The sequence below is a fragment of the Xiphophorus maculatus genome, chromosome 19, assembly GCF_002775205.1.
Source record: "Xiphophorus maculatus strain JP 163 A chromosome 19, X_maculatus-5.0-male, whole genome shotgun sequence".
Classification (NCBI taxonomy): domain Eukaryota; kingdom Metazoa; phylum Chordata; class Actinopteri; order Cyprinodontiformes; family Poeciliidae; genus Xiphophorus; species Xiphophorus maculatus.
In genome coordinates this window covers 11433618-11459544 of record NC_036461.1, presented here as the reverse complement: position 1 = coordinate 11459544, position 25927 = coordinate 11433618, and the positions used below count along the sequence as shown (strand labels likewise).

At 37.1% G+C, this 25927-nt stretch overlaps 1 protein-coding gene across 2 annotated transcripts in view; it reads left to right on the top strand.

The window, feature by feature from the left end:
• dlgap2 (DLG associated protein 2) overlaps window positions 1-25927 on the top strand; it is a 160499-nt gene that overhangs the window by 26732 nt on the left and 107840 nt on the right. The window contains exon 1 of one of the 2 annotated variants that reach the window (XM_023352138.1): window positions 12918-13201. The exons of the other annotated variant lie outside the window; for it this stretch is intronic. The gene's annotated coding sequence lies outside the window, so the exon portion shown is untranslated. Of the gene's footprint in view, window positions 1-12917; window positions 13202-25927 lie in introns of those variants that run through there. 2 annotated transcript variants of the gene reach the window in all.

The following is a 25927-nucleotide window of genomic DNA, read 5'->3' as shown; positions in this document are numbered from 1 at the left end:
TCACCAGGGATCTTTTTTTTATATTGAACAATTGTTACTGGCATATTTTTTTATTATTATTATTTGTGGATTACACTTGTCTTAATTTGCAATATGTGATGCACATGAACAGTTGGAGGATTATTAAGTCTGATAATCCAGTCCCAGACAAAGAAAACACTGCAGATTCTATACAAGAGATTAATAATGTTGTAGCATTTAGTGGCCACTATGCATTTTAAAAAGCTTATTTCTGATGGTATTCAGCTGCTAGCTTTAAAAAATATCTGGAACAGCTCTGTCTGGTTCTAACAGTTGGTTTGTGGCTGGATATGGCTATCCTTTAGTATTTGGCTGTGTCTAGATTATGTTATAATTAGTACCTGCAGGGCTTTGTGTTCTGACCATTACATCACCAAATTTAACATCCACAGTCATTGTGCACACACAATTGCTGCTTACGGTTGTTGTTTGCACTCATTAAAAGCTAATTTGCACAGCTATAATTGTGACAAGCGGAGCACAGACGTGGTCACAATCACTGTGCCATCCAACAACGTCATTACAGCAGTCATAAACAGAACCAAATCCATAGCTGGTGGTGTAGATGAAATTTGTTATTTGAATTTTTCTTTAGTTAAAATTAAATGAAAAGCTCAAGGGAATGGCTCTTCAGCAAGCTCAACTATAGAATAACTATTTTCTAATACCCCACACCGATAATGAAAAAACACAATGTCAATTGGAAGTTATAGTTTATTATTTTCTGCCTTCCTGGGGATTTAGAACGGTTTGACCTTTTTAATGGCACAATAAATATTAACTACTTGCCTCATATTTGGGACAGAAACTTCCTCAGAGTATTGGTCCTGGACAGATCCTGGTAAGATATACCAGTTGCTCAACAATGGAGGAAAATATCCAGCTGCAGAATGAGATTGATGAGATTACAAATTTATAAAATAAACTAAGTCACAATGCATTTATGTCGTTACACAGCAGCTACACTATTTGCAATAAGATTAATAGGCAACTTTGATCTGTGTTGATGAAGCTTGCCTAAGAAAATCAAACCCTCAACATATTGAAAATGTTGTGTTCAGCTGCTTTTCAACAAACTAAATAGTAGATGGCCTTTACTTGTTTCATGCCTTATCTAGAGCAGAGGACTCAAAAGTGCTTCACTGAGTCACTCATACATTCATGCACTCAATCATGATGGTGGAAAACTCTACATAGCAGCCACACAGACACAATCATCATTCTGCCCTGTGACAAACACCGGCATTAATTTAATGAACATATTAGAAAATGAACATGAGCTAGGTTAGCTTCTGTCTCATGACTTCAGTGTCAACAGGCAGATTTAGTTTTTTTTTCTTTTTTTGGAATAATATTATAACAGACACCAAATATTGTATAGATTTCAAAAATACTTTTTTGATCTTGTGTCAGACTAACGGTGAATAATGAAGAAGAAAGAAGTTCTGAGATAAGGTTATTTTTTCTCCCTTCTGCAGACAAAAGTTTATTTATTCTCGTGTGCATTGAATGTTTATCTATAGACAAATAGGGCATTTTTTTATGTAGCAGTAAATTACACTTATGTTTTGGCACTTTCTTGATAATAAATTTAACTTAGAAATAAAACTATGTTATAGTTTGAACAGACACTTCCTATAATTATTCATCTTTTTGTGCACATACACAACCGCTTTGCTTTGTGTACAAAAGCAGACTGCACAAAGTCAAATCAAGCATATCAACTTCATTATCAACCATGTCTTTCATTTCTTCTATTTCACTTCACATGGGTCTTTTCCTTTCCACTTCTAAAGGCATATTTGGGTTTCTATAACAAGACATTAGATAAAATCTCTCTTCAGGTGCAGTCTCTGAGAAAATTCACACCAGTTTGAAATATAATTTATCAACAGATATTTATCTATATAAATACAGTCTGTGGTATTTCACTCAGGTCATCATTGTGTATACACACACATATCCCATGTGTTCACATGTTGGTTGCTCAGATTTGGTCTGAATGGTGCAGACATCAGCAAGTAATACATCTTGTGTTTTTGACTCTTGACTGGGTTCAAGATGTTCCCAAACAAATGAACTGAAGGGACCTTTTTGTTTCTTAAATGCTGCCACTCCTGTTCTTCTTCCTGTAGTATTTTCATGTATGCTGACTCTTCAAAGCACAACCACCCTTCTAAGCATCCAAGTTCAGGCAGTGAAAGAGGCGGAAGGATGCATCAGTCAGCAGTCAAACATAATTGCAAAGCGGAGTATGGCTGACTAATTAAAAATAGAATGCTCTCATACAAAGTGAGTGCTTTAAACTTGACAAGCTTAATCTTATTTCAGATAAAGATGAGAAGCAGTTCTTGAGTTGTCTGGTTGTATCATGAGAGTCAGCTAATAAATAGTGCAAGGTGGACTGACCGATAATACAAACTGAATGCACACAATGTAAACACTATGATGTTACCCATTGTTCCTGCCGTTTTGCTACCTCCCTCTCTGCTCAAGACATGTAGATTTTTTAGTCATGGTTCATAAAAGAAAATGCTCTATAATTATCCCTTTCTCCTATCAGCAGTTTGGTCCTATCGAACCCACAAAACATAACACTTTAAGTGTTTCACGTTATACAGAAAATTTGAAACTGGAATTTTCATTTTTGACATTTATTGGTTAAGAAGAAGTTTAACAGTACATTCACCACATCCCGCAAGTTCCCATGAACAACTCTTCAAGATCATTATCCAATTATGTCTGAATGTCTGAAATAGAGGTTCTACATATTAAAGAACATTGATTTTCCACTATTTTTCCATATTAAAAATTAATACCTTTAGCTTATTGTAATGAGTTTACACATTGCCTGTAATTTAAGATTCTAAACGCAGTAATAATAACACTAATAACTTTTGTTTAACCAAGTTTGTCTTACTGCGTTCAAATATCACTTTTACCAGAGATACCTGACAAAGAATGGTAGCATAAAAAACCCTCAAACATTCAGTTACAACACAGTTACAACACACGGTTACAAAATAAAATATATTCAGATATACTTGAGTAAAGTAAGTTTAACCTCTGATTGCAAACTGTTCCATGAGGGTGTAGCAGAAAAGCTAAAAGATTTCTTCCTTTTTTCTGCTCTGAAGTGAGGAACACTAAAAGTTTTAATCAGGAGAGGCCATTGGCCTTGTTTGAAGTTTAAAGAAGATTAAATATATGGTGCTGTCCACTTGAGACTTGCTCAGTAAATCAAAACATAACAATACCCAAGCAGATGCACTCGGCCATTTTACTTTATGATACAAAAGACAGTGATGAGTAGGGGCTCTATAATTTGTGATAAACCTCAAAGCGCCATGATGTGCACAATTCAGCATGTGAAGATGTCCTGGAAATGTGTTGCTCATGTCCTCCCTTCAACTGTCCGACTGTTTCACTCTTAATAAACAACTGAATTTATCATAAAGTACATTTTGAAGCTGTAGATGTCTTACTGTAGTAGCTTGTTCCTGGTCTTTAGCAAAGTAAAACAATAAATTAAAACTAAACTAAAACACACTAAATTGCCATTAGCTTTTAATAAAACCTGTATTTTTGGGTAAATCTATGGTGAGGAGAACAGCACCTCTATCTCGGTGTATTTGAACAGCCATGAGCCCCTGCAGTCTGTCAGATCAGATAACCGGCTGTTTCACATAAACCACTGTGATCCTTTTGTCAGTTTTTGCTGCGCTGCTGGTAATATCCAATAAGCAGGCAAATATACACAAGATTTACTATGATGACGAAGGTTTTAAGATGCTGTAGAAAAGATTATGTTGTTGCACCATGAAGTAGGACAATTTTGGAGGTTCTAAACTCTGCTGGAGGATAAGGAAATCAGTGATGAGTTTACAATCCTTATTTTTGTGAAAAGCAAATCTTAAGAGAATAGAGGGAATTTTGTTTTACAAATTGTGACTTTTTAAATTAATTGCACAAAATTAGCAGAAACAATTTCCCTCTTCAAAATAAATGAAGCATGTTAATTGTTTGTCATAAATTCATTTGTTGTTTCTGTCTTTCAAATTACAGTTCATTGACCTGACTGTCAATGAACCTAAGGTGGAACACGAGTTCACAGTCTGCTGACTGTATTTTTATTTTATTTTTTTCAGTAAACATCAACTGTGACCACTAATTGGACTTTCTGCAGCAAACACCAGATGCAGAGTCCAACATATGCAGACAGAATTTTCTGCAAGAGGACCTATGAAATTAGTTGAAATTGCAAGTTAATGATCAGTTAATTGGTGCTTTAAGCAAGTTTAGAACAAATCTTAATAAGGAAAGACATTTTTATTTGTTCAGTGAGCAACATAAAGATAAATGTCTCCTAATTTTGTCATTATGTTTAATTTTAATATAGACCTGAATGCCTGAATTATGTTTAATTTTAATATAGACCTGAATGCCCTTATTGTTTCAGCTAGTGTAATGTAATCTCTGACCTAATTTAGGACATTTTTATGAGACTAAACTAAATATTTTACATCTGACACTTTTTACCATCAAGCAGTTTGTCTTAACAGACATTTGCGAAGCACCCTGAAAAACCAGGAACAAGTTGCCAGGGCAGAAACTGATACAAAAGATAAACACAATTTTTCTGAGAAAGTGGTGACTTTGTTTCATTTTTTAAGTATACTTATTGAAGTCATGAAGAAACCACCCCATGCTTTAAATATGTATGAATGCTTTTATTGAAAAATAAAAAAAATGGATGATATTTAAGTGAAGGTTCAGTTTCTATTTTGTATGATTAATTTCATTACTTGTGTCAATCCCTTTTCACTCAGTTCATCTCACCTGGTATTGAGGGCCAGTGTGGGAATTAATCAAACCAATGGTAGTAGGATCCAGTAAGGTATAATCTCCCTGATTTACTCCTCATTGAGCTCACAAGACCTTTTGTCAAATCTAAATGAGATCACCCTCCTTACAGTATGTGCAGTGATACGCTGAAGCTCATCTCATGAACGTGAGGCTGTATTATATTTCAGGGCAAGCACTATTTGTCTGCATCAAGTGCCTTCTTTTCATTAGTTCTGACTCTGAACCTAGAAATGCTTCCCTCTCTGGGCAGTTCAGTAATCATCATTGCTCCTGTATCTAATGCATCTCATTTTCTTTTACAGAAATATAACAGTAAAAAACGTTAAACACACCAACACATGTCTTGTATTGCAAAGAAAGATCAAAAGTTATTATTGGCTCATATCATACCTATATAGCATCCGTATCTTCAAATTACTGAAAGCGATGTTAAAATAATCGTAAGCAGATATGAACATTTCATTTAAGCTTTGAGGGCATAAGAAGTAATTGTAAGATTGCTGAAATGGAAATTGGGAATACTGTGATTGAGAATACTGCACACTGTTGATCATGTTTTTGATCATGCACCTTGCTGGAGTAAGCACGCCCTCGATTTACACCTGGCTATAAATATTCATGCTTCACCACGGTGTGTTACAGGATTGATGCCTGAGATAAATTAGAAACAAACTGCTGACGATCTCCAAACTGTTTCCAGTCACAATCTGAGCCTTTAAACATAAAACCTGTGATTAAAAGCTGACCTAGAAGAAGGTCTCAAAACAAATGCTGTAAAATATTTTCCCCAAAATATGCTTAAAGAAATGTTTTGGTTAAAATAGGTTCAAAAAGTTGAAAGAAATGGAAACTCCAAGAAGAAATGTCAATTGTTACTGTTTTCACAATACGGTACAAACTGGTTCAAGTGTCATCTGTCAGAGGGAAGATAGAACACTGTATGAAAAATTAAAGGAAAGCTGACATAAGTGAACGAAACAGAAATAGTCCCATTTTTATAGTGCTTTCCTTGTCTTGCTGGGCACTCAAAGTGCTTTTACACTACAAGGCTCTTGCACTCATACAGACAGAGCATCTTTGTCTATTTTTTATGGGCTACACAATGTCAGTTTTTCTTTCATATATACAATTGTAAGTCAAGGAATTTATCAAAGTGAGATTCATTGTGTTGCTGAAGACCAATTTGGCAGCAAAAATAAGACTGAACAATATTCTGACTGATATATAATTTGTATTCCTTTTCATACACTCCTAAAAAACCAAATACAACAGTATTATTATCTACCCTTCCCACCCAACCTTGTGAATTATTTCCTTTTACAAATCATTAACTTTAATGTGCCTGACTCAGACTCAATTCAATAATCCCCTAACTAAAAAAAAGCTGAGTTGATCCAGACATGTCAAACTTACTCTTCCCTTTTTATCTAAAAACCTGGATTGTACTATTACCATGCAATTCAAATCACAACTTATGAAATGTCTGAACTCGAACAATCCAGGTTTTGTTTACAAAGCAACACTGAAATAGCTCCCCTTAAAATTACAATTTAGATTCTTATGTCTTCTAACTCTGAATCATTTGCCTCGATGTTATTACACTCATCTAAATCAACAATTCAACCTTCTCATTGGCTTCTCTTTCCGCCATTGTGCTTCCCAAGATTCTGTGCTTAATACTCGACTTTAATAAGGAAAATTGACTACATCTTTCTACATTTCATTGGCTACTACAGACTCCATTTCCATTGTTACACTGTTGACACCCACGTCTATCGTTTGCAAAATCTCTCAACCAGTCTTTACAACTGTTTTCTTTGACTCAAATACAGTAAATCTGGGATGTGCTGTGGTGGCGCAGGGTTTAAGCACAACCCACATAAGGAGGCCTTAGTCCTCGTTGCGGCTGTCGCTGGTTCGATTCCCGGCCTGGCGACCTTTGCCTCATGTCTTCCCCCTTCTCTCATTACCCACTTTCCTGTCAAGTAACTATCAAATAAAGGCCACTAGAGCCAATAAAACCTTTTAAAAAAAAAATACAGTAAATCTTCCAAGTTAATAGACCAAAATCTTGCGCCATATCTTCTCACAACTTCTGCCTCTTCTGCAGCGTATTTAAGACTAGCATTTTCAACTAAATTTTGTGATAACTAGTTAAGGCTATGAATGTGAGAGAGATCCTCCAAGCCCTCATATTTTAAATCTGCTGTGAATGATTTGGCCACCTCATCACTAGTTTACACTAGTCCTTCTCTGTGTGTTACATACAGCTAAGGCATGGATCGATGCTGCACCCTGTAATCTCGACGTATTAGCAGCTTGTGAGGTTTGTCTGTATTAGGTAGCTCCTTTAAATGCTGCAGGCGACATCACCTTGAAAGACTACAGTACAGCAGTGGACGTGCTTGTTTCATAACAGTCAAGCACACACCCTTTGCACAAACAAAATATAACAGCAAATGAAATCAGAAAGAGCAGATAGATGCAGAGAGCCATTATTCTGCAAGCAGGCCCAGATATGCCAGGAATACAGGCACAGAATCAAATTAACTCTGGATTTGATTTGTCTGATAGACCTAGAGGTTTCCTCTTGGATGCATTTAATGTCGCAGTGATTTTGCTGTTTGACATCGTGCAGCTGATAACAGAGGTTTTGATGTCTGTCAGGTCAGACCTTTTGGGATTTCTTTAACTAGTTGCTAAGCAGGGTTTTGTAGAAATCTAAATAAAGTGTTCTCATTTAAAATACTTTAAAACATATTTGAAGCTTATAGCTGTATTTTTCTGTAAAATCGGTTCAACTGTAGAGCAACATGTCATGATCAGTGTTTATGAGTTTCGCTGTTTTGTTGTACATCACTATTAGCCTTTTAAAAACCAGTACCAATGACACTATTTGTGTCATACAGATGGTCTGGGCTCTTGGCTGTTGAGAAACAATTGCCTCCATGTAGGAGTGGACTGTGTTGAAATTTTACAATTCATTCAATTGTTAACATTTGCCTGTGACGTATGTAAAGCACCAATTCTATGCTAAGAATATGAACAGAAATTGCCTGCGCTGTAAACAGTCATCCTCCACTGCAAAGAGAGAAGTACCGATCCAAACAAGGCCACTGTTAATGTTAATTCAAAATTTGGAAGTGTAGCCAAAATGTACTGAACAACTTGTGACACAAACTATTAGAAACACAAAAATTCTGGCAGCTTTCAGCTGTTCCATTAGTGACTGTCACAAGAATAATGTATATTAGGGAGACATGCAAAAATGATCTAAGTCTCACCTTTCTACACATAATCAATCTCTGTTTTGTCAAAACATTTCTAGTATGCCGTCTTTGATGCCATTCAAACTCTGTAAGTTGATCTGTGGTTAGACATATCACTTAAAAATGCTGTTTTCCCAAAAAAGTAACTTCATGTGATTAAAGTGAAACTACTCAGATTCAGCAATGAATTGTTCTCTTGTTTGTGTGCCTCATTTGGCAAAAAAGAAAGCAATGAAATGACCAACTTTTTATAAGCAGTCTTCCTTAGGACTTTGCTCAAGCTTCTGTATTTAATGACATCTTCTTGACAGAAAAACAATCCTTCCTCAGATTTTCAGGATGGTACCATGAGAGATGTCATCAACCATAAATGGAGGTGACTTTCCATTTTCAAATGTGTATTATGAAAGTATCTTTACTTCAGAAAAGTTGGATAGGTCAATTGTGATTTATTAAATTAGTTTAAAATGTTTAAGTTTCTTGCCTTCCAATTTTGAAGGTGTATCCCTTTAAACATTTATACAGCTGTCTGAGCATAGATTTGAGAGAACATGTTATTCTATGAAACTTCAGTACACTTCCCCTTTTCTATTTTTTTTTTTACATTTTGAACTTGTTCTCCATTAAACATTCCCTCAGCACTCTGTGGCCTTCATAGTGTTTGGCATGTATGTCATTTAATGCTGACAACCTGCCCAGAGCAAATCAGCCAAATGCAACAAGACAGATGAGACGTGCCCCTTTTGCACATCATTTAGCAAAAGTCATTCGACAGCACCGATAAGACCTGCCGGTGAATGACCAGAATGAATAGTTAGCAGTGGCTTCAACCTCATTACAAGGACAAACTGCATACAGTAGAGCCTTGATAAGTCTGGCATGCCCCTCCCCCCTTTTGCTGTTCTCTGTTTGAATATGAAAGGGAATAACGCTTAATGCTTTTTCCTTCGTGGATGGTGGCTTGTATGGGACAGCGACCCGTGAAATTAATATTTTTGTGAGATGAGATTTGAGTCACTAATACACACACACACACACACACACACACACACACATACACCCGCACACGCAAGGAACGCCTAATTTTCTAGCCGACTGAAAAACCTCCTAACACAGGAGAGCAGAGATAGGTATGGGATGTGTAGAGCTTTGAGAATGACAATACATAAGCAAAATGCAGAATAAGGATGGAAAAAGTAAATTGTAATATTAGGTGCTGGACCTACTTCTCAAAAGTTGATAAAAAATAATCCAGCATTAACAAATATTTTTTCAAGCAATGACCAGTTCCACACGACTCTCTTAAAAAAATTAATCATAATAATAATATTTTAAAATACAGTACATATCGTAGCAGTATAATATGAGACAGATAATCTGTGAAAAAAATTAGCTCCTCTGCCTCCTCTCTCTGGTCCTACTTCCATTTGCATCTTCAAAGTGGGCGACACAACAGAACATACATGGCAGTGGATAGAATGAACCATCTGTTTATGCATCTGTCATTGGTTTTAAATTAAACCAATAAAGGGTTGCCAGCAAAACCATTTGGTAAGTCCAAGTTTCATTGAAGTTGTAGAGACAGATATTTTTATTTTACGGATGTTGTAGAAAGACAGCTTAAACGAGAATTTATCTTCTATGGCAGTCAAAGCCCAAACTAATTCCAACTTTAGTTTGGAATTATACATAACTGAAAGCTTGAAAAGATAGAGCCTTACTTTGCCATCGCTCTGAGCAAACAGCTGTCCTTTATGGTAAAGTTAAGTATTTTTTAATTAAGAATTCTTAGGAAGAAGCTGAAATCATCCTACGATATTTTTTTTAGAGATGGAGAGATGTTCTGATCTTTTTTTTTAAATTTATTTATTGATGTTTTACTTTATGTATCAGGATGTTTTCTTAGATTAAACCAGGGAAACTCAGATGAAGGAAAGCGGATTTTCTATGACATGCTGAGCCATATTAGTGCTTCATTCAGGCTGCAAAAGAACCAGACTTTTGTAAGATAACTGAAAGGCTGTGAGCCCTGTACAGCAAAGTGGGTCTGTCTGATCCAATTTAGCTTTCAATCTCTGTCAGTTTTAGAATTGTTTCTTTTGTCTTCTTATAAATTAGTAAAATCCATTTAAAACCACATATGGTTTCTCACGTACATGGCATGTAATCTGTTCTTGTAATATAAATAATCAATGATTGCTCAGAAAAAAAAACATTTTGAATGCTGTTCTTGTATGTTATTATTGAGAAAAAAATGACTCTGCTAATCTTAAGGTCAAAACATAAATTTTGAGCAGCGCATGTTTGTTTTTTGTAAGAAGAAAAAGTAAGCAAAGTGCCATGAAAATAAAAAATTCTACATGTGTCAATCTGATAAGCCATCTGATCTAAGATGAGCTATAGTCTTGTCAAGAGCCCTGACAGCTCGTTTCTTTCATTGTCTTCCCTTGCTGTCTTCAATTTTTCTCATCTCATTGAGGCTGGAAACAATATCAGCATTATATATGCACCAAACTTTCTGCTGAAGGACAATGAATTTTTCCTACAGGCTCATAAATTACCACTTCACCTGGTTGTGCACTGTAAGAATGCCGGATGCTTAGCCAGCCAGCTTCATTTCTCAAGGCTACAGATTTGGATTGACAGCCCGTCTGTCCTGTATGCCACTGTTTGTCACCGAAGCTTTTGGGTTGCCGGGAAAAGGCTCTGCCAAGTGACCTTGAGCCCTGCTGAGGCCGAAGGACTCCAGCTAAAAGCCTGTTCCCCTGTTACAGCAGGCAATAGATGTTTTAGCCAAATACTCTATAAGAGGGATTGATCGCGAGCTAAATGTGCCACGTTGTTGAAGTGTATTCATTGTCAAACAAGTAGGCTTTGATTCTGCATAATATTTCTGCATCATATTCATACTCCTTCAAGCACATGATTTGATCACGTAGAGAAACGGGTCAGAAGTTTTCATATAGTGTTCAATGTCATAAGTTTGAATTTAATTTGGAGCTTTTAATTATGCACTTGAAGTTTGTTTTGTTTCCCAGAGTATAGTTATGATTCAAAATTCAGATTCCAATTATTTTAAAAATAAGATTTGAAAATTAAATGTGAATGTTTCTCTTCTTTATGCAGGGTCACATATAGGCTCAAATATATACATACAACCTCAACGACTTATACTTTAAAGTCCTTCAACAAGTTGCCGAGCAACCAGGGAGTTTTATAGAGATATGGAAGATCCTGGCATAAATCTGGAAGCATGTTTAATCACTCTTCTTATTAGAATTACGGTAGTAGGAATCATATGCATTGTTCAGTTTGCTGCCATTTGCCTTGATTTTAGCTAATTTTCTGAAGGAAAAGCCCTCAGTCTTTAGGAAGACTGAGGGCTTCCTAAAGATATCAAAATACCTTTTGATGTGTTTAACATCATTTTCATAGACCACCCCACTGGGTTCAGTTTCAGCCATTTTGCCCCACTGATGGGAATTTGTTATAATGTTCAGAAACAACTCAAGAACCACTAACATTAAAGCTCATCATATACTGCATGCTATTGGACCGTAAGTGTCAGAGTACTACAGTGATGTCAACATCTTTGAGGGTGTCAACTATGAAAGAAGCATTGCTAAAAAATAATCAGCACCTTCAAGAAGGACTGAAATTCATAGCTGCTAGATAAGACAAGCTTAATCCTTCAAGGAGAGTTTTCTGGTAAAATTAGAAATATTAAGCTGCTTTTTCACCATACCAGCAACAATGCTTGGACAAGTCCAGGCATTCAAACCTATCAGTCTCTACCACCTGTCAAGCATTTTCGTGTTAGCATCAAGCCATTGGACTACTGTACTTACCTGACAGTGATACCGACACATTGCACAAAGTGGGTGGAAAAAAGGAAGTTGAGACTACATTCGAGTTCTTCGATTTCCAATTGGAAAATGACCCCAAAAAATCCAGTTAATCTTCTGGAATAACTCTACTTGAACCACATGGAAGATTTGTGAAATATGTTTAAAAGGCGACTCCAAACCAGGAAACCAATAAATGAACTCTTCCAGTTCTCCCTCTTTCTAAGAGACGTTTATCTGAATATCAGTGGCTAATAATACATTTTGAGTTCCTGTTGTTAAAATTTGTAGAAAAAGCCTAAAGGATTATGACATTTAAGTTCATGATATGTGTAAAAGAAAAAAAAAACCTTCCAACTGTCACTATCTAATTTTAATGTTAGTCACTTCATTTTTTAACTGTTTTGGTCTGAAATACTAAAAAAAAATAGAAACCGTGTTTGGACTGTGTCAAGCATTAAGAACTGAGAGCACAAGAAAGAGAACAAAGAATAATAAAAAGAAGCATTGTCAGTGGTGGTAGACCTGTCAAAATGGTGAATATGTTTTTGGAAATTGCTCCTAACATGTTATCAGCTGAGTAGTACTTTCAACAACCATTTCCGGGCAAGGAAAGGAAAAGATATTGCATGTCATGGAAAAGAAAACTACAATAGTGGCATGAGAAAAAATAAGCCTCTTGCTATCTTGGTCTATTCATCTCCTCTGTTTGTCCTCCCATTGTCTCCATTAGTCTTCATTTGTTCGGGGAGAAGCTCAATAAAGCGGAAATACGAGGATCCAGACTCCAGTCCCACATTTTTGCTCCCGCCGAGCTCGTGGAACCAGCAGCAGTAAATGCCTGTTTTTCTAGTCTCTCTCCTCTCTTCTCTCTCTCTTCCCCTCTCTCCTCATTCTGCTGCATGCTGCTCAGCTCTGCTGCAGTGGATGGTCCTCACGGTGCGCTCGCAACTCGTCTGAGTGGAGGAAGGAGACCTGAGAATCTCTCCTTTACTTCCCCAAAAAGCAGTATTTCCCTTTTAGGCAATCATCTTTCCACCATCCACATGCCTGTAATCAGAATGCCTGGATGAATGTGGTGGTTGCAGTCATAGAATAGATGAGAGAAGAAGACTTTTCCATGTATGATCTTCTGCTATCTGCGGAGAACCGAGAACCCCTGCGCTCATAGATGCTTCCTGGTTGCAGAATAGGTGTAAGGTAAGTTCTAAAGCTTGAAGTTGTTATTTTAATGCAGAGTGCCAGTTTCACCCTTTTTTTAAAGAGTCAACATGTTCTAATGGGGACGTATTTGTTGAAGTTGAGTGCAAACAAGTTTAGAATAAGGTGTGGGTAGCATCTGACATGAATGCATCCATAGTGTATCTTTGGGGGTCTGCAATGCTGAGCTTTTTGTCAGTGTGTTGAGCTTCTATCACATGCCAAAGACCTCTGCAATAAATCCTTTTCGACTGCACCAAATTAAAATTGCTAACTCTTTCACTCATCTGTGCTTATTTGTTTGGACACGGTTTGCATGTTCCACACATTTTCATTGGTGATCCAACTGAATTAGGCAGCAATGAATGATATATCCGAAAGATGCAGGAAAGAACTAGGCTTTTTTTATTATTATTCCAGGGGAAACCCTGCAGCGGTACCTCACACTTAGAGTAATTCACGAGAGATGAGCTGTGAGGTTGTGTGACAGCTGTGTGCATCGAGGGCACCACTCTATGCGTGTGCTTGCGTGTGTGCGTGTGTGAGGGGGTGCGCAGTGTTAGTGTGGGCGTTTGCATGCGTCTCATGAAAAGTGGAATAGGTGAACTCTTGCGTGGGCAGCCTTTGCACTGTTTTGTGAATGAAGTGCTTTTAGTCTGCACTCAAGGAGAAATTGGCATGTTTACGTTTCTGTGCGCGTTTTCCCTTTTAACATATCAACTGCCGCTCATCTGTTGTCTCAATTTGTGAGCACACACGTCAGCAGCATATACCCTCTTCTGGGAAATACCCGGGAGCAGCACAGTGCCAGCTCTGTCAGGTACTGGCTGGCGTTTTATTGGAAATGGTCACTCTCCCAACCCAGGTTCCACGCTTTCCCAGGCTGCTTGGTGAAGCAAAGAGGCGCTGCAGTCAGTCAGAGGAGATGTTTGAACATTCATGTTCACTGCTGCACTGCAGGCAGACTCTCTCCCTCCAAATCTGCAAAGGGGCTAAGCTTTCCTTTGGCACAGACAGAAGAGGCTTGATTTGAGGGGCTCTTCATTGTTAGTTCACACTTGTAATCCAAAGCAACTTCCACAATTCTGTTGGGTGTATTTGCAGGTGACGGGGTACTCATCATTTTGGAATTAGCTGTTTCATACATGAGCAATTGCTTGGCTAATGCCACATTTATGCAAATGCCTCAATATACACAATGTGTCTATGTGAGGAAGGGAACCCCAACTAGTTACTGTGGATCTCATTATTCAAGATGGCCAGAATTTTAATTGGCTATTTCTCATTTAAAAATTTTTCAATTAAAAGCTCTCTGCATTCATCAAAAAACAATCTGACCTACTGAAATACTAAATCTCTGAATAAGTAGACTGAAATGAATCCTTTATGACTCAAAAAAGGAAACAAAATTGAACAATCAGTGAATAAAAAGTTTCATAAACAGTGTATCTGATAGAAATAGACATATACAAGGGACAGCCATGTTTGAAATCTTCTTGGATTATGATGAATCCAGGATGTTTCCAACTTGTATTTTTTAATCCCTCAAATTGTATTAAGTTTTCAAAAACCTTTCAGCTTACAAACAATATAAACAACTTCAACTTGATTCCAGGAGATTTTGATAAGAGTTCTAAGAGACTCACAGTGAAATCATTTAAGCTGCATGGTCCCAGTATTGTTAGGGTGGTTTTCCATATGTGAATGTTTTTGACAGAATATTGGCTCAGTAGAAAATTACAACATAATGACAATGAAAGCAACCATATGGTCACCACCAGCTTCACTGCCACAGGCTCCCACATATGTAACAGCACTCTGAAATGTTAGATATTTGTATTCTGTAGCTTCATGTATTCCCAAAACACCCAAGCATTTACATCGATTTATGTAGAGGGAAACAATTGACTACTACCAATCAAGAGGCTTTGCTTGTAGTCAGTGTTGACTTATAATTCATGCCTTAACCAATTAATAAATAGCATTTTAGAAATTATATTTTTAGACTTGAGAGCTTGTAAGTTCTGGTTCAATAGGCCAAAAAGCTTAAGTATATTAGTAACTGATTAGAATTGTGTTTAATTCAAAACAAGACTTCCACTTCTATCAGTAGAAATTAAGGGCTACATTGATTGTCAATGTAAATTTTAAAAATGTTGAAAATGTTTTAAATTGTAAGGTATAAACATAGTTTTTGTACAGTAGCTCAAATTCATTCAGATTTGACTGGGTTTTTTTTTTGTTTTCTACTCGAGCTACAGATTATGAGCTGGGTTTGAAACATAAATATGCTTTTATTTTAACAATTTGATTTTAGCTCTGACTGTATTTGAATTTTTCCCTGTGCTCAAAAATCTTTTGCAGCCTGTAGTTAGTTGTCTTCTGTGAGATACTAAGAACTTAAGATGTAGTTTTATAACTTAACCTGCTTTAAACGTCCTTCATCCCTGACATGTCTGCTCACTCCTTGTTCTTCATTGTGCTGGTTGTTCACTAATCAAGAAAAGAATGCAATTGAGGTTTATGACTTTATGAATTTTGACAAAGTGTGAAATGGTACAAAGAGTTGAATCATTTTCAGGGTATCATAAATTGTAATGTGTACACTTTAATTCCCAGTATTTCAATGTTAAGCTAAATGAACAGAAATTACGTTTTAAAATTCTGGAAAAATAATATTCCTCCTTTGAGGAGAGTCCCATTTGTCTCACAAAGACATAGAGCTGTAATCTGAAATGATTTACACAGGGCCAGTCTAGTGACCCCCATTTATTTTTCTGTCATAGCTGAAGTGTTGTCCTGTATGCCCATTGTCGGGTGTGGCATTTTAAACCCAGAGTCTACATTAACTTCACCGACAGTGACAGTTCAGGAGTGTCTCGTCAGTGCCCATGTACTCCTTTGGGTTTGTTTCTTTGTGCTCAATACTTTCCCTGTTGGTGTTATTCATGGTCCACATTTTTATTTGAGTCCTTTCTGCATGCATTACTTCTGACTTATGCACTGCACCTGTAAAGAGTGAGAAATGGACAAAAAGAGCTTCAGCTAAAGCACAGATGAAATTTCCATTGTTTGTGTTCTTGGTGGCTCACCTTGAAATTTTGATATTGCCTTGATGGTAATCTTCACTGAAGCTCAAATGGTGAAAGAGAACAGAAAACTATTTTTAAGCTGTAAACTAAGGACAAGTACCAGTGATATAAGATCTCTAGTGAGTATGGTCTCTCTTGGTATGCAGTAGTAGCAGAAAGTGACACACTCTTACTAATAGGGCTGTTTAGAGAGGCCATTTTGCTAATTTTTGGACCGGGATAAGGAGCAAGATTACCTCTGGCCTTGATTCAAACCAGGGGTTGAATCAAGGCTTGTAAGGCAGTTTAAGCACTGCATGACCATATAGTGGAAATACTATGAAGCTTGCCCATGTATGTTCAGTATGTGCACTTAATACTTTGTATGGTGTTGTTTTTACATAAATTTGTGCATCAGTGCTGTACTACATGGAGGCAATCAGCCTGGAGTTCTACTGGACTGCTAAGGAAGCCCAGTTCATGTTAAGGGTGGCCTCAGCTCATCTGTATTGTTGGGTCTAGTGTCTTTTGTCTTTCTCCTGACAATACTCTATAGACTGTCCTCCATGCATAAACTAGGCCAGTTTGTTGAACAATGAAGCACATTAAATCATTATTAAAGCAGGTGCTTTTGGCAATGTGAGCAGAAGCTAAATCCTGCTGGCCATTTGAAATTAGCGTCTCAATGAAGATCCTCAGTAGAGGGAAGCATGAGGGGATCTAGAATTCCCTGTTAGATGGCTGGACTGACTTTGGACCTGATAAAAACACAGTGGACTAAAACAATAAATGTGAAACTGAAATAGGATTTTCAGAAGTTGGAAGCCACAATACTCTAATCATATCACTGTGTGTATTAAATCTACATAAAGCAGGCACTTTACTTTTTGTATGAGGTTGTTGAAATAACTTTCATGTATTTAGATGCACTTCTTAATGAAATGGATAAATGAAATTTACCAGCAGAAAATTGTTCCAATGTTCACCCGTTCCGTGGGAAATTTATGTTACAAATTATGTCGAAATAAGCCTCTTTAATGTTTTAAACTGGGATGAGACATTCCACCTACTGTGGTTGACCCGCTGCTGTTTTCAGTTGAGATTATGTATGTTTGTTGGATGTGTTTGAGCTTGCATGAGGCTTGAGTAAGAATTAGTTCTCAATCTATCTGCTGGTGTAATAGTTTTGACTTCATGCTGGGTCCAAATGACTCGTTCAGTCCCTCTCTTTTTTGGAGCGCTCACACAGAAACATGCACACACCAGCAGTAAACATGCTCTGTGTCACTGAGGCCCCAAACAGCTGACTCTTCGGAGGAGAGCTCTCTCCTGATGGGAGTCTTGAACCAAACCCAAAGACAAGAGAAGAAAGCTTTCCCTTCTTCTGCAGATGCAGCATCCATCTGCCCTTTCCTCATTTTCGGTCTGTCACTCACCAACACTCGCTTTCTCTCTTTTCTCTCTTCCCCAGTAGTGAATAAGTTGCAATGCATTCTCAGCCACTGCCATGCCTGAACTTCTAAGCTACAGGTAAAAGATTAAAGCCAAATGACTTTTCGGCTGAAACGGAGCTACCTTTTTGCCACTTGAAAGCACCACTCAGTCCTCCTTCTTAACAGTTGCACTTGAATAAGCTGTGAATAAGCTTTTTCTTCCCTTAACTCCAACAATAGTTTGCTGACACACCTTCATTCCTCTGGTATACAGTCAAAGGATGATAAACTGTTGACTGCTCTGCTATGCTGCCTCTGCTTCCCTGGCTGGCAATGCAAAGAGCACTGCAGAGGACGAAAGGAAATACAAATAAGGCTGATGCTGCAATTAAAATAAAAGTGTTAAATGCATACTGTGATAAGACATATAGAGGTTGTTTTTGTGCTGAACACATTAATATTGAAACAACTGAGACACCTGAAAACTTTTAAAACTGTGCTGATAATGTTAGTCTATAGGCTTAAATGGCCTAGATAATATTTGTAGCAAAAGTGATAACTTTATTCTTATTCTGTCATCAATAAGCAGCCACGTCTATTTTACCTACTCCCATTAACAGTTTGTTGTGTTAAAATTTAAGACTCTCTTCAAGGCTCCATGGTTACACATTTTCATCCATGTGCAAAATTGCAAATGTGGTTTTGAGAACATGACTGAAAGTACTTTTTTGTTTCAAAATAGTGTGATGAAATTGTGTACTTCCTTTGAAAAACAATTTTAAACACTTATTGTGATTTATTTGTTTGATACATTTAGGATTTGTAGGTTTTCTGACTTAAAAAAATATGTTTGATCTGTGATGTAGAATCAGGCATCCTTATTTGAGAAGACCAATACCTTTCTTGGATCGATTGGCAAATTCCTGATCGGGACATACTAGCACGAATCTGTTCTCGGAATATAGTTTTATTTAGTTTTAAATTTACATGTTCCTTCAACAAGCACATCCACTGGCAATCCTAGATTTTCTATCTATCTTCACTTGTTATATGTAGTTATTACAACCACATAAACATAAATATGCCATTGTTAGGAAGGAAGAAAATTGCAGAAAACTGAATGCTCTGTGTTGTATACAGTAGTAGGACACCTACAGCTTATTATTTTGATTAGCTTAAAATCCTGTTTGTTTGACACTACAACACAGGACCCATCTCCTTTAGTTGCCATGGAGACAGCATTAGGCAGTGGTGCCTCAATGTTTTTTGTGTTTCTTTACGTAGCCCCATGCCAAGCCATCCTGCTTGTTGGGGGCTCACCCGTGCCAACTGCGTATGTGGGCGGATAGATGGGTGCATGCGCATGTTTTACTGACTCTGAGTGAGTGGGAGAGAAAGGAATGGAATATATCAAAACAATATGGGGAGGGATTGTGATGATGAACCAAAAAAAAAAAGCTGGGGGAAAGAGTGACATGAAGATAAATTAATGATGATTATGTGTGGGACAAATGCACTATGATCAGACCTACATTACGTGCGCACACAGCATTTCCAGCAGAGGATGATGACAGTACGCACATGTGAGTGAGCAGGGTAAGTGTGTGGGTGGAGGGATGCCGCAACAGTGCAGCTTATTCTGCCTTCGGTTTGATCTCTGCAACTCTCTCACAGGGGTTCTCACTGCATTACTTCACAGTGGTTCACACAGCTTGATGCCAAATACAGACTGCCTCTCATTATTTCATGGCATGACAGTCTGTAATTGACACCATGGATTTTGAATTCTGGAAACAATCTTTATTTTTCAGCAATATGAGCATTAGACCTGGTTCAAAACTAAAGTAGTCACTCACTGCATATACAATTTGGCATGCACTATTTTTGTATTCTTCTTTTGTGACAATATTCTAATTACTGTTACCAAATTCATGACACATTTATGTATGATTATAAATTAGCAGAAACACAGCCATTATTCTTGCTTCAATGTATTGTTACTTCTGGTCTGAAGGTGTCACTGTTGGATTTGTAGAATAATCTGTGTTGTTCAAGTTCCCTGTCAAACTCCTGCCACTTAATTGTGCATTTACCTCTCATTTCAATTAGTCTTTGGGAATTTCCGCTGCATTCGCATCACTGCTTTTATAGACCATGTTCTCCACTACTGCAGAATCAGCACAACTGGAACTTAAATATCACTGGAAGAACCTGATAGTAATATTGTTTTAACTTCTGTAAGCCACACAAATGCTTCACTCACCTCAGGTTGCTGGATGCCTAAAACTTAAAGCGTAACTTGAATCATCACTTATCTGATTAATTTGGTTCATTATTGTAAAACCAATTGCAAGCTCTCAGAGTACTGCATTTTCTTCCAAAATGGCTAGTTGAGCCTCTAAATTTACCAAAACAAAAGTAGGGACATTAGGATCATTTCCCAATGATCCTCCAGTATTTCTACCTTTCAACTTCCCCCTCAGTGAGTTAATCAGTGAGTTTCACAGTCACCTCCTCCAGTGTTTTGGATCTTTATTTGTATCCACTTTTGCTTTGCAAACTTCATTATAGATTGATTTATCATTGTGTTATCCTTACATTTTCTGCTATTTAGTGCATACACAGATAACTAATTATTGTATTTAATTTAGGCATGACTATTTTTGATATATTATCCTGTATTTTGCACAGGGAGTGCTGGAAATAGCAGTGATTCATCAGACTAGTGATGATTTTCATGATGTCAGCCTGATGGAAAATTGATTATCATTTAGACCAAGTTTTGTTTTTTTTATAGTACAATGTATGTTTTTCTGTATTTTATGCAAATTTTACTGCATCTTTGTTTTATAATGTATAATATTCCTTAGCATTGGGACTGCTGTACAAATTCTATTGTTAAAGAAGGTTTGGCCTCAGGGTGCACCAGAACTCCAGAATCTGTTACTGATGGACATAAACTTTGACGAGCAGTGGTCACATGATTGTACCTACATATGTTCAGCTGGAAAACAATGTTTCAAAGGGAAAACTGTATTGTCTCTGGGAGAATTGAGTCATCACTGCTGAAATTGCAAAGTGAAGAAGAAAGTGAAGAAGTAATAGGAGTGTAGAGGCTTACGGTTTGCATCTTTCAAGCATAACCAAGGGTCAGGTAGGAGGTCTTTCCATGGATATGGTCCTCTGAACATGATTTAGTTGGCATTTCTTACAGCTGTTTCAGGTTAACAAAATATTCACACAGCATTGTGAACAAATACCTTGGCTATCACCGCTTAAGCTTCGTTTTAACAGATCTCTCCATTTAAATTAATATACAATTTAAGCTCATTATTTATTTATTTTTTTACATGTCACTGTTTATAGAACCCAAAGACTGTTTTTTATCTGAATGTTAAATAATCACCACAGGGATTATCTGGAAGCTGTTTCGGACCACCAGTTTAGTCTAACTCTGCACCTATTTTCCTGTCTGTGTTTCTTTTCAATATATTTCCTTCCCTCTCATTGAACATTAAAACATCAAATTTCTTATTGCTAACAAGAGTTTCCATTTTTTGTGTTTACTCAGTGCTTTTTTTTCTCCTGCAATACAAACATAAGCAATATTTGCTTTTGACTGAACATCTTGAAAGGATCTTGAGAGGAATCAGTGCAGCAAAATCTCTCTGAGAGACTCCCTCAGTACACAGATCTTACTGCATCATGGCCCAAATCACACAAACAAATCACATAAATCCCTTTAGACATATGTAAATATTATTTTACAAGTTTTGCACATCTCTTTCTGTATATCCCATTACTTGCCCCAGCTTTAAGAAAATATTCAGTGCATTGAAAAGTGGATGATTACTGCTAGAAACACTAGACTGTATTGCTTTCTAAGTTGAAATGAGGCATGCTAAATATACATGCTGTTACACATTCACAATGTTTTGGACTCATCTGTCCTAGGTAGAGGGGCAGGGGAAAAAATAAGACTTCGACCAGGAAGATGCTAAAAAAAATGCTGTGCTCTTTATATATCAATCAATCAATCAATCAAATTTTATTTGTATAGCACATTTCAGCAGCAAGGCATTTCAAAGTGCTTTACATCATTACAAACACAGAAACACAATGCAATATAGAATCAATCATTAAGTCAAGTTCCATCAATAAATTTGTAATTGATTACATTTCAAATACAATTCTAAACAGGTGGGTTTTCAGTTGAGATTTAAAAGAAGTCAGTGTTTCAGCTGTTTTACAGTTTTCTGGAAGTTTGTTCCAAATTTGTGGTGCATAGATGCTGAAAGCTGCTTCTCCTTGTTTGGTTCTGGTTCTGGGGATGCAGAGCAGACCAGAACCGGAAGACCTGAGAGGTCTGGAAGGTTGATACAACAACAGCAGATCTTTAATGTATTGTGGTGCTAAGCCATTCAGTGATTTGTAAACTAACAACAGTATTTTAAAGTCTATTCTTTGAGCTACAGGGAGCCAGTGTAGGGACTTTAAAACTGGTCTTATGTGCTCTATCTTTCTGGTTTTAGTGAGAACGCGAGCAGCAGCATTCTGGATCAGGGATACTCAGGGATAAACCACAAATAGGATCAGTCTGTTGCTACTGTGCTTAATTGGAGCACCTGCTTGTCATTGAATTAGCATTAAGTCATAGACTGCTGGTGAGAAGTTTACAGGAACTCATCATAAGCTTGAATATTATATTAGTTTTGGACTTTTAATGATGTATTTAACTATGCATGGATGATCTTTGATTGATGTACACCATATAACTCCAAGCAGGGCCAAAATTCTGCATACAGACTTAGCTATATTCAAACATCTCAACTAATAATAGTTTAAAATTTTAATGCATGTTTGAGATCATTGCCTTGTTGAATAAAAGTTTGTTTTTTTCAAAATGTGACATTTGAGGTTAGATGACAACATGACAATAAATATTAAAATTAAATGATCATTATCAAAATGACTGAAGATCATACAAAAACAAGTCCCTATTTATTGATCTGGCTTGTCTCCTTGCCAAATCCTTATTTATTAAATCCAAATATGCAAGTGGGACAGCACCATGAGGTTCTTTATGAGGTAAAACTGTCCTGGGAGTGCGGGTAATCTGGCTTCTATATGTGGCATGCCTGAAATGCTTCAACATGACATGTGAAAAGAAGAAATTAAACTCAGATAAATCACAAAACCATTATGACATTCATGGTATTGATGAGTATAAATACCAGATGTATTTTCCCAGCAAACTTCCCTCTATTGAGTCATAAGATGGAGCCACTAAGTTAAATGAAACAGGCAGTCCTGTTTTTGATGAACATCCACTATCCAAACTGAAAGGCACTATTTTAATAGTAATCTTTGCAGAAAATGTTCTTCATCATAAATATGAAATGGTGTGATGAAACAGTTTGAAATAAAAATTATTTTATTTATTCAGATGAACACTATTGGTGCATATTTCAGTGATCTGAATGGAAAATACTTTCAGAGAATTGAAATTCACTTGATGTTCTTTTTTTAACTACTTCACTTGTGTGTCGGCATTTTTTTTTTTTTTTGACCAAATTAGTTGGAAAGAGGATTCCCAATGTTTGCTTTATTTCAAGTCAAACCACAATGTTAACAGAAAAACAGTAGAGAGGCCTTTTCTCTAGAGAGACATATAACGAAAGGATGTCCAGCAGGTGTTTTTTGAGATTTGTGAACTTTTTTTCAGACTTTCATGAGTAGCTGGTGACTTTCTCTGTTGAAAGAGGTTAAAACAGCAGCAAGCATATTTGCAGGACCAACAAAAATAAGCAAACCGTTTCAGGGTGGATAATTGAAAGAAACAGGAAATTTCCTTGTGGGCCGAAGGCGTTGGCATTAAAATTAAGTCAGTGCACAGGTTAAAACAAAAAAGGCAGACCAGGCTGTTTGCATCACTAGCATGCACTCTCTGGGACAACCAATGGTCACTGTGAAACTATCAGTGGAATGGGCCATGTGACCCTTACAGTCCTGTAAGACAGGGGCTGACTGCCAGTTACCACAAGAGTATCGAGATGTTGTGGACATTTTTCAGTTATCGAGCTGCAACATGTCTCTGGGACATGCCAGACGAGATGAAAAAAACTACAGGAATACAGGAAAATCACTTCAAAGTCTCTCTTTCTTCATGCTCTTCCGACCTGAGAGATGAAGTAACAGTAAAAGTTTCCTTAAAGTCATCAAATAGCCTCCAAGGTGCTATTTTCTAAAAGACAATGTGAGTCCTTTTGTTGTTGTCTACTATCGCACACCACTTTACACAGTTAATGATCACAAAATACCATTTTCCCCACAGCACCTCTTATTAGGCTGAACCTGGTAAGCTTCCATCCAATGACCACAGAGTGGGAATTACTGCTGAATTAAGGTGAACAATGCTTTGTTAATTCTTTAGGGAAATTATATTTTACAGTACAAATTGCAGAGGAATAATTAAAAAATAACCAGCTGAAAGTAGGAAGTGAGAGGTAGGTTTAAAATACTGCAGAATGTGACAAAAAGCACTTTGCTGTTTGGTGTTAGGATTGTACTGCACAGCAGGACCAATTTCCACATTAACACCCTCTCTGTTTTAGTGCTGTAGAAATGGGGCGCCGCTGTGATGATGGTGTGGCTATCTAACTTCATTTTAAGGTTGGTGTGTGTATGGGGGATAAACACATCTTTAGTCATTAGTCTACCTCCCACGTTCTTCCTCTTTCTCCTCTCACATACCTGATCTGCGGCATATTGAGCCAGAGACCCGCTGACTTGTAAGAGATGGGGTCATTAGGCCAAACACGTGCTGCTGTGAAACCCACTGTGTACCACATGTCTGGTATTATCACCTACAGACATGACAATAGATGAGCACATTTGGATCATTAATCAAAGTAGAGCACAATCAGGGTTTCAGTCTGTTTTCATTCTCAGAGTCCCTAAAATACGATGTCTTCACCATGGATTGTGTGTATAGAAACCTTGTCTCCTAGTTTTCATCTCTAAATTTAAGCATTGACCTGCCTTTACCTCCCCAAATCCCTGCAACTCTTTAATATGAAGCAGAGCTGTTGCAGGAGTTTGATTGAATGACTTGAAGTCGTCAGTCAACAACAGCACGCCAAAGAGTAAATCCAATCTGTAAATTACGGTGAGGATTGTGGGTGATATCAGCGAACAGATGCACAGTGCAGATGGGTTGGTTTTCTTTCTCTTTTTTTAGTAAGCGTACGAAGCCAAATCTCAAAGTGTCCACAGGGCTTTCAGAAGGTTTGCATTTGTAATATCATTCAGGCTGGCAAGCAGAGTGTTTAAAGCTAAGTGTTGGAGATGCATTGAGACCCATATTGAACCATTTTAAATTATAATGTTTGCTGCTGCATACCAAAGAATTAGGATGAAGACTTTAAGTACCCATATATTGAAGGTGGGTCTCTCAAAAGACATCAATCCAGATTTTCCTAATGAATAGGAGGGACACAAGATTGAATTTCATTACCATGTGCCGGTCTGAATAATTTGGGTATCCGTGAGGTTGTGATCTCATCACTAGGATGTCATTTTATCTTGACAATCTATCACTTTGTCTAAATGGTTAGCTAGAAGGTTATAAAATGCAATATTCCTGAACAATCAAGGGTATTGTATAATTCATTCTTTTTTTCTTGTTTTTTGTAAGATCTGAAAAATCACAATGTTTGAGTTGGAGCTGATTAAAACAATCACAGTGTAGAAGTTCTACATCAGTCCCAAGTGCTTAAATAGAAGGCAACTGAACTTCTCTTGTCTCTTGAAGACGTTTCAGTTTTCATCCAAACGGTTTCTTCAGTATAGAAGACAAGACTGATACATTGCAGTCCGAACTATCACAACAACAATCCTAAACTCTAATGAGTCTTTGACCCTATCCTTCATTCACCTTATTGTTTGGGTGGTTTTCATTTCACTCAAACATGTCACCTGAGTCTGGCAACATTTGAGCTGCTTTCGTCACCTGTCTGAGGTGATGTCTAGACTGATGAACCCTTTTGGATGAGAAAGGAAATGTCTTCAAAAACAAGAGAAGAAGTTCAATTTCCTTTTGTTTAAGGTCTAAAGATGTCTGTTTACCAACATGTAGATCATTTGGGGCAGAGCCAAAAGAAAGAAATTGTGCCACACCATTGCTATTTAGAGGTACGACTTTTGAATCCAATGAACAATGC